This window comes from Pseudophryne corroboree, chromosome 4 (assembly GCF_028390025.1).
Source record: "Pseudophryne corroboree isolate aPseCor3 chromosome 4, aPseCor3.hap2, whole genome shotgun sequence".
NCBI classification, from domain to species: Eukaryota; Metazoa; Chordata; class Amphibia; order Anura; family Myobatrachidae; genus Pseudophryne; species Pseudophryne corroboree.
Genome location: NC_086447.1, coordinates 622,664,403 through 622,676,902, shown reverse-complemented (window position 1 = coordinate 622,676,902; position 12,500 = coordinate 622,664,403).

Genomic DNA, 12,500 nt, shown 5'->3' with positions numbered 1-12,500 from the left:
GGCATCATCACTATTATGACATCATCACATTCATGACATGAACACCATTATGACATTATCACTATTGTGACAACATTATTATTATGACATCATTATCATCATCCTCATCATCATCATCATCACAATTATGATATCTTCACCACTGTGACATCATCACTATTATGACATCATCACCTTTATGACATGAACACCATTATGACATTATCACTATTGTGACATCATCATCATCATCATCATCATCATCATCATCATTATCATCACAATTATGATATCTTCACCATTGTGACATCATCACTATTATGACATCATAACCTTTATGACATGAACACCATTATGACATTATCACTATTAACATTATCATTATGACATCATCATCATCATCACAATTATGATATCTTCACCATTGTGACATCACCACTATTATGACATCATCACCATTATGACATGAACACCATTGTGACATTATCACTATTGTGACAACATTATCATTATGACATCATCATCATCATCATCATCATCATCATCATCATCATCATTACAATTATGATATATTCACCATTGTGACATCATCACTATTATGACATCATCACCATTATGACATGAACACCATTATGACATTATCACTATTGTGACAACATTATCATTATGACATCATCATCACCATCATCATCATCATCATCATCACAATTATGATATCTTCACCATTGTGACATCATCACCATTATGACATGAACACCATTATGACATTATCACTATTGTGACAACAGTATCATTATGACATCATCATCATCATCATCATCATCATCATCATCATCATCACAATTATGATATATTCACCATTGTGACATCATCACCATTATGACATGAACACCATTATGACATGAACACCATTAGGACATTATCACTATTGTGACAACATTATCATTATGACATCATCATCATCATCATCATCATCATCATCATCATCACCACAATGATGATATCTTCACCATTGTGACATCATCACTATTATGACATGAACACCATTATGACATGAACACCATTATGACATTATCACTATTGTGACAACATTATCATTATGACATCATCATCATCATCATCATCATCATCATCACAATTATGATATCTTTACCATTGTGACATCATCACTATTATGACATCATCACCATTATGACATGAACACCATTAGGACATTATCACTATTGTGACAACATTATCATTATGACATCATCATCATCACAATTATGATATATTCACCATTGTGACATCATCACTATTATGACATCATCACCATTATGACATGAACACCATTATGACATTATCACTATTGTGACAACAGTATCATTATGACATCATCATCATCATCATCATCATCATCATCATCATCATCATCATCATCACAATTATGATATCTTCACCATTGTGACATCTTCACTATTATGACATCATCACCATTATGACATAAACACCATAATTACATTATCACTATTGTGACAACAGTATCATTATGACATCATCATCATCATCATCATCATCATCATCATCATCATCATCACATTTATGATATCTTCACCATTGTGACATCATCACTATTATGACATCACCATTATGACATAAACACCATAATGACATTATCACTATTGTGACAACAGTATCATAATGACATCATCATCATCATCATCATCATCATCATCACATTTATGATATCTTCACCATTGTGACATCATCACTATTATGACATCATCACCATTATGACATGAACACCATTATGACATTATCACTATTGTGACAACATTATCATTATGACATCATCATCATCATCATCATCATCATCATCATCATCATCATCATCATCACATTTATGATATCTTCACCATTGTGACATCATCACTATTATGACATGAACACCATTATGACATGGACACCATTATGACATTATCACTATTGTGACAACATTATCATTATGACATCATCATCATCATCATCATCATCACAACAATGATGATATCTTCACCATTGTGACATCATCACTATTATGACATCATCACCATTATGACATAAACACTATTATGACATTATCACTATTGTGACAACATCATCATCATCATCATCATCATCATCATCATCTTCACAATTATGATATCTTCACCATTGTGACATCATCACTATTATGACATGAACAACATTATGACATTAACACCATTATGGCATTTTCACTATTGTCACATTATCATCATCATCATCATCATCATCATCATCATCACAATTATGATATCTTCACCATTGTGACATCATCACTATTATGACATCATCACCATTATGACATAAACACCATTATGACATTATCACTAATGTGACAACATTATCATTATGACATCATCATCATCATCATCATCATCATCATCATCATCATCACACAATTATGATATATTCACCATTGTGACATCATCACATTTATGATATCTTCACCATTATGACATCATCACCTTTATGACATGAACACTATTATGACATAATCACTATTGTGAGAACAGTATCATTATGACATCATCATCATCATCATCATCATCATCATCATCATCATCATCACCACAATTATGATATCTTCACCATTGTGACATCATTACTATTATGACATCATCACCATTATGACATAAACACCATTATGACATTATCACTATTGTGACAACAGTATCATTATGACATCATCATCATCATCATCATCATCATCATCATCATCACAATTATGATATCTTCACCATTGTGACATCATCACTATTATGACATCATCACCTTTATGACATGAACACCATTATGACATTATCACTATTGTGACAACATTATCATTATGACATCATCATCACAATTATGATATATTCACCATTGTGACATCATCACTATTATGACATCATCACCATTATGACATGAACACCATTATGACATTATTACTATTGTGACAACATTATCATTATGACATCATCATCATCATCACAATTATGATATCTTCACCATTGTGACATCATCACTATTATGACATCATCACCATTATGACATGAACACCATTATGACATTATCACTATTGTGATAACATTATCATTATGACATCATCATCATCATCATCATCATCACCACCACAATTATGATATCTTCACCATTGTGACATCATCACTATTATGACATCATCACCATTATGACATAAACACCATTAGGACATTATCACTATTGTGACAACATTATCATTATGACATCATCATCATCATCATCACCACCACAATGATGATATCTTCACCATTGTGACATCATCACTATTATGACATGAACACCATTATGACATGAACACCATTATGACATTATCACTATTGTGACAACATTATCATTATGACATCATCATCATCATCATCATCATCATCATCATCATCACAATTATGATATCTTTACCATTGTGACATCATCACTATTATGACATCATCACCATTATGACATGAACACCATTAGGACATTATCACTATGGTGACAACATTATCATTATGACATCATCATCATCATCACAATTATGATATCTTCACCATTGTGACATCTTCACTATTATGACATCATCACCATTATGACATAAACACCATAATGACATTATCACTATTGTGACAACAGTATCATTATGACATCATCATCATCATCATCATCATCATCATCATCATCATCATCATCACATTTATGATATCTTCACCATTGTGACATCATCACTATTATGACATCACCATTATGACATAAACACCATAATGACATTATCACTATTGTGACAACAGTATCATTATGACATCATCATCATCATCATCATCATCATCATCATCATCACATTTATGATATCTTCACCATTGTGACATCATCACTATTATGACATCATCACCATTATGACATGAACACCATTATGACATTATCACTATTGTGACAACATTATCATTATGACATCATCATCATCATCATCATCATCATCATCACATTAATGATATCTTCACCATTGTGACATCATCACTATTATGACATGAACACCATTATGACATGGACACCATTATGACATTATCACTATTGTGACAACATTATCATTATGACATCATCATCATCATCATCATCATCATCATCATCATCACCACAACAATGATGATATCTTCACCATTGTGACATCATCACTATTATGACATCATCACCATTATGACATAAACACCATTATGACATTATCACTATTGTGACAACATCATCATCATCATCATCATCATCATCATCATCATCACCACATTTATGATATCTTCACCATAGTGACATCATCACTATTATGACATCACCATTATGACATAAACACCATAATGACATTATCACTATTGTGACAACAGTATCATTATGACATCATCATCATCATCATCATCATCATCATCACATTTATGATATCTTCACCATTGTGACATCATCACTATTATGACATCATCACCATTATGACATGAACACCATTATGACATTATCACTATTGTGACAACATTATCATTATGACATCATCATCATCATCATCATCATCATCATCATCATCACATTTATGATATCTTCACCATTGTGACATCATCACTATTATGACATGAACACCATTATGACATGGACACCATTATGACATTATCACTATTGTGACAACATTATCATTATGACATCATCATCATCATCATCATCATCATCATCATCACAACAATGATGATATCTTCACCATTGTGACATCATCACTATTATGACATCATCACCATTATGACATAAACACCATTATGACATTATCACTATTGTGACAACATCATCATCATCATCATCATCATCTTCACAATTATGATATCTTCACCATTGTGACATCATCACTATTATGACATGAACAACATTATGACATTAACACCATTATGGCATTTTCACTATTGTCACATCATCATCATCATCATCATCATCATCATCATCATCATCATCACAATTATGATATCTTCACCATTGTGACATCATCACTATTATGACATCATCACCATTATGACATAAACACCATTATGACATTATCACTATTGTGACAACATTATCATTATGACATCATCATCATCATAATCATCATCATCATCATCATCATCACAATTATGATATATTCACCATTGTGACATCATCACATTTATGATATCTTCACCATTATGACATCATCACCTTTATGACATGAACACTATTATGACATAATCACTATTGTGAGAACAGTATCATTATGACATCATCATCATCATCATCATCATCATCATCACCACAATTATGATATCTTCACGATTGTGACATCATTATTATTATGACATCATCACCATTATGACATAAACACCATTATGACATTATCACTATTGTGACAACAGTATCATTATGACATCATCATCATCATCATCATCATCATCATCATCACAATTATGATATCTTCACCATTGTGACATCATCACTATTATGACATCATCACCTTTATGACATGAACACCATTATGACATTATCACTATTGTGACAACATTATCATTATGACATCATCATCACAATTATGATATATTCACCATTGTGACATCATCACTATTATGACATCATCACCATTATGACATGAACACCATTATGACATTATTACTATTGTGACAACATTATCATTATGACATCATCATCATCATCATCATCATCATCATCATCACAATTATGATATCTTCACCATTGTGACATCATCACTATTATGACATCATCACCATTATGACATGAACACCATTATGACATTATCACTATTGTGATAACATTATCATTATGACATCATCATCATCATCATCATCACCACCACAATTATGATATCTTCACCATTGTGACATCATCACTATTATGACATCATCACCATTATGACATAAACACCATTAGGACATTATCACTATTGTGACAACATTATCATTATGACATCATCATCATCATCATCATCATCATCATCATCACCACCACAATGATGATATCTTCACCATTGTGACATCATCACTATTATGACATCATCACCATTATGACATGAACACCATTATGACATTATCACTATTGTGACAACATTATCATTATGACATCATCATCATCATCATCATCATAATCACAATTATGATATCTTCACCATTGTGACATCATCACTATTATGACATCATCACCATTATGACATAAACACCATTAGGACATTATCACTATTGTGACAACATTATCATTATGACATCATCATCATCATCATCATCATCATCATCATCATCATCACCACAATGATGATATCTTCACCATTGTGACATCATCACTATTATGACATGAACACCATTATGACATGAACACCATTATGACATTATCACTATTGTGACAACATTATCATTATGACATCATCATCATCATCATCATCATCATCATCATCATCATCATCATCACAATTATGATATATTCACCATTGTGACATCATCACTATTATGACATCATCACCATTATGACATGAACACCATTATGACATTATCACTATTGTGACAACAGTATCATTATGACATCATCATCATCATCATCATCATCATCATCATCATCATCATCACAATTATGATATCTTCACCATTGTGACATCTTCACTATTATGACATCATCACCATTATGACATAAACACCATAATGACATTATCACTATTGTGACAACAGTATCATTATGACATCATCATCATCATCATCATCATCATCATCATCATCACATTTATGATATCTTCACCATTGTGACATCATCACTATTATGACATCACCATTATGACATAAACACCATAATGACATTATCACTATTGTGACAACAGTATCATTATGACATCATCATCATCATCATCATCATCATCATCATCATCATCATCACATTTATGATATCTTCACCATTGTGACATCATCACTATTATGACATCATCACCATTATGACATGAACACCATTATGACATTATCACTATTGTGACAACATTATCATTATGACATCATCATCATCATCATCATCATCATCATCATCATCATCATCATCATCATCATCACATTTATGATATCATCACCATTGTGACATCATCACTATTATGACATGAACACCATTATGACATGGACACCATTATGACATTATCACTATTGTGACAACATTATCATTATGACATCATCATCATCATCATCATCATCATCATCATCATCACAACAATGATGATATCTTCACCATTGTGACATCATCACTATTATGACATCATCACCATTATGACATAAACACCATTATGACATTATCACTATTGTGACAACATCATCATCATCATCATCATCATCATCATCTTCACAATTATGATATCTTCACCATTGTGACATCATCACTATTATGACATGAACAACATTATGACATTAACACCATTATGGCATTTTCACTATTGTCACATTATCATCATCATCATCATCATCATCATCATCATCATCATCACAATTATGATATCTTCACCATTGTGACATCATCACTATTATGACATCATCACCATTATGACATAAACACCATTATGACATTATCACTAATGTGACAACATTATCATTATGACATCATCATCATCACAATTATGATATATTCACCATTGTGACATCATCACATTTATGATATCTTCACCATTATGACATCATCACCTTTATGACATGAACACTATTATGACATAATCACTATTGTGAGAACAGTATCATTATGACATCATCATCATCATCATCACCACCACAATTATGATATCTTCACCATTGTGACATCATTACTATTATGACATCATCACCATTATGACATAAACACCATTATGACATTATCACTATTGTGACAACAGTATCATTATGACATCATCATCATCATCATCATCATCATCATCATCATCATCACAATTATGATATCTTCACCATTGTGACATCATCACTATTATGACATCATCACCTTTATGACATGAACACCATTATGACATTATCACTATTGTGACAACATTATCATTATGACATCATCATCACACTTATGATATATTCACCATTGTGACATCATCACTATTATGACATCATCACCATTATGACATGAACACCATTATGACATTATTACTATTGTGACAACATTATCATTATGACATCATCATCATCATCATCACAATTATGATATCTTCACCATTGTGACATCATCACTATTATGACATCATCACCATTATGACATGAACACCATTATGACATTATCACTATTGTGATAACATTATCATTATGACATCATCATCATCATCATCATCATCATCATCACCACCACAATTAAGATATCTTAACCATTGTGACATCATCACTATTATGACATCATCACCATTATGACATAAACACCATTAGGACATTATCACTATTGTGACAACATTATCATTATGACATCATCATCATCATCATCATCATCATCATCATCATCACCACCACAATGATGATATCTTCACCATTGTGACATCATCACTATTATGACATGAACACCATTATGACATGAACACCATTATGACATTATCACTATTGTGACAACATTATCATTATGACATCATCATCATCATCATCATCATCATCATCATCATCATCATCACAATTATGATATCTTTACCATTGTGACATCATCACTATTATGACATCATCACCATTATGACATGAACACCATTAGGACATTATCACTATGGTGACAACATTATCATTATGACATCATCATCATCACAATTATGATATATTCACCATTGTGACATCATCACTATTATGACATCATCACCATTATGACATGAACACCATTATGACATTATCACTATTGTGACAACAGTATCATTATGACATCATCATCATCATCATCATCATCATCACAATTATGATATCTTCACCATTGTGACATCTTCACTATTATGACATCATCACCATTATGACATAAACACCATAATGACATTATCACTATTGTGACAACAGTATCATTATGACATCATCATCATCATCATCATCATCATCATCACATTTATGATATCTTCACCATTGTGACATCATCACTATTATGACATCACCATTATGACATAAACACCATAATGACATTATCACTATTGTGACAACAGTATCATTATGACATCATCATCATCATCATCATCATCATCATCATCATCATCATCACATTTATGATATCTTCACCATTGTGACATCATCACTATTATGACATCATCACCATTTTGACATGAACACCATTATGACATTATCACTATTGTGACAACATTATCGTTATGACATCATCATCATCATCATCATCATCATCATCACATTTATGATATCTTCACCATTGTGACATCATCACTATTATGACATGAACACCATTATGACATGGACACCATTATGACATTATCACTATTGTGACAACATTATCATTATGACATCATCATCATCATCATCATCATCACAACAATGATGATATCTTCACCATTGTGACATCATCACTATTATGACATGAACACCATTATGACATGATATGACATTATCACTATTGTGACAACATTATCATTATGACATCATCATCATCATCATCATCATCATCATCACCACAATTATGATATATTCACCATTGTGACATCATCACTATTATGACATCATCACCTTTATGACATGAACACTATTATGACATAATCACTATTGTGAGAACATTATCATTATGACATCATCATCATCATCATCATCATCATCATCATCATCATCATCATCACAATTATGATATCTTCACCATTGTGACATCATCACTATTATGACATCATCACCATTATGACATGAACACCATTATGACATTATCACTATTGTGACAACATTATCATTATGACATCATCATCATCTTCATCATCATCATCATCATCTTCACAATTATGATATATTCACCATTGTGACATCATCACTATTATGACATCATCACCTTCATGACATGAACACCATTATGACATTTTCACTATTGTGACAACATTATTATTATGACATCATCATCATCATCATCATCATCATCATCATCATCATCACAATTATGATATCTTCACCATTGTGACATTATCACTATTATGCCATCATAACCTTTATGACATGAACACCATTATGACATTATCACTATTAACATTATCATCATCATCATCATCATCATCATCATCATCACAATTATGATATCTTCACCATTGTGACATCATCACTATTATGACATCATCACCATTATGACATGAACACCATTATGACATTATCACTATTGTGACAACATTATCATCATCATTATCATCATCATCATCACCACAATTATGATATCTTCACCATTGTGACATCATCACTATTATGACATCATCACCATTATGACATGAACACCATTATGACATTATCACTATTGTGACATCATCATCATCATCATCATCGTCATCTTCACAATTATGATATCTTCACCATTGTGACATCATCACTATTATGACATCATCACCATTATGACATGAACACCATTATGACATTATCACTATTGTGATAACATTATCATTATGACATCATCATCATCATCATCATCATCATCATCACCACCACCACAATTATGATATCTTCACCATTGTGACATCATCACTATTATGACATCATCACCATTATGACATAAACACCATTAGGACATTATCACTATTGTGACAACATTATCATTATGACATCATCATCATCATCACCACCACCAAAATGATGATATCTTCACCATTGTGACATCATCACTATTATGACATCATCACCATTATGACATGAACACCATTATGACATTATCACTATTGTGACAACATTATCATTATGACATCATCATCATCATCATCATCATCATCATCATCATCATCACCACAATGATGATATCTTCACCATTGTGACATCATCACTATTATGACATGAACACCATTATGACATGAACACCATTATGACATTATCACTATTGTGACAACATTATCATTATGACATCATCATCATCATCATCATCATCATCACAATTATGATATCTTTACCATTGTGACATCATCACTATTATGACATCATCACCATTATGACATGAACACCATTAGGACATTATCACTATTGTGACAACATTATCATTATGACATCATCATCATCATCATCATCATCATCATCATCACAATTATGATATATTCACCATTGTGACATCATCACTATTATGACATCATCACCATTATGACATGAACACCATTATGACATTATCACTATTGTGACAACAGTATCATTATGACATCATCATCATCATCATCATCATCATCACAATTATGATATCTTCACCATTGTGACATCTTCACTATTATGACATCATCACCATTATGACATAAACACCATAATGACATTATCACTATTGTGACAACAGTATCATTATGACATCATCATCATCATCATCATCATCATCATCATCATCATCATCATCATCACATTTATGATATCTTCACCATTGTGACATCATCACTATTATGACATCACCATTATGACATAAACACCATAATGACATTATCACTATTGTGACAACATTATCATTATGACATCATCATCATCATCATCATCATCATCATCATCATCATCATCATCATCACATTTATGATATCTTCACCATTGTGACATCATCACTATTATGACATCATCACCATTATGACATGAACACCATTATGACATTATCACTATTGTGACAACATTATCATTATGACATCATCATCATCATCATCATCATCATCATCACATTTATGATATCATCACCATTGTGACATCATCACTATTATGACATGAACACCATTATGACATGGACACCATTATGACATTATCACTATTGTGACAACATTATCATTATGACATCATCATCATCATCATCACAACAATGATGATATCTTCACCATTGTGACATCATCACTATTATGACATCATCACCATTATGACATAAACACCATTATGACATTATCACTATTGTGACATCATCATCATCATCATCATCATCATCTTCACAATTATGATATCTTCACCATTGTGACATCATCACTATTATGACATGAACAACATTATGACATTAACACCATTATGGCATTTTCACTATTGTCACATTATCATCATCATCATCATCATCATCATCATCATCATCATCATCATCACAATTATGATATCTTCACCATTGTGACATCATCACTATTATGACATCATCACCATTATGACATAAACACCATTATGACATTATCACTAATGTGACAACATTATCATTATGACATCATCATCATCATCATCATCATCATCATCACAATTATGATATATTCACCATTGTGACATCATCACATTTATGATATCTTCACCATTATGACATCATCACCTTTATGACATGAACACTATTATGACATAATCACTATTGTGAGAACAGTATCATTATGACATCATCATCAT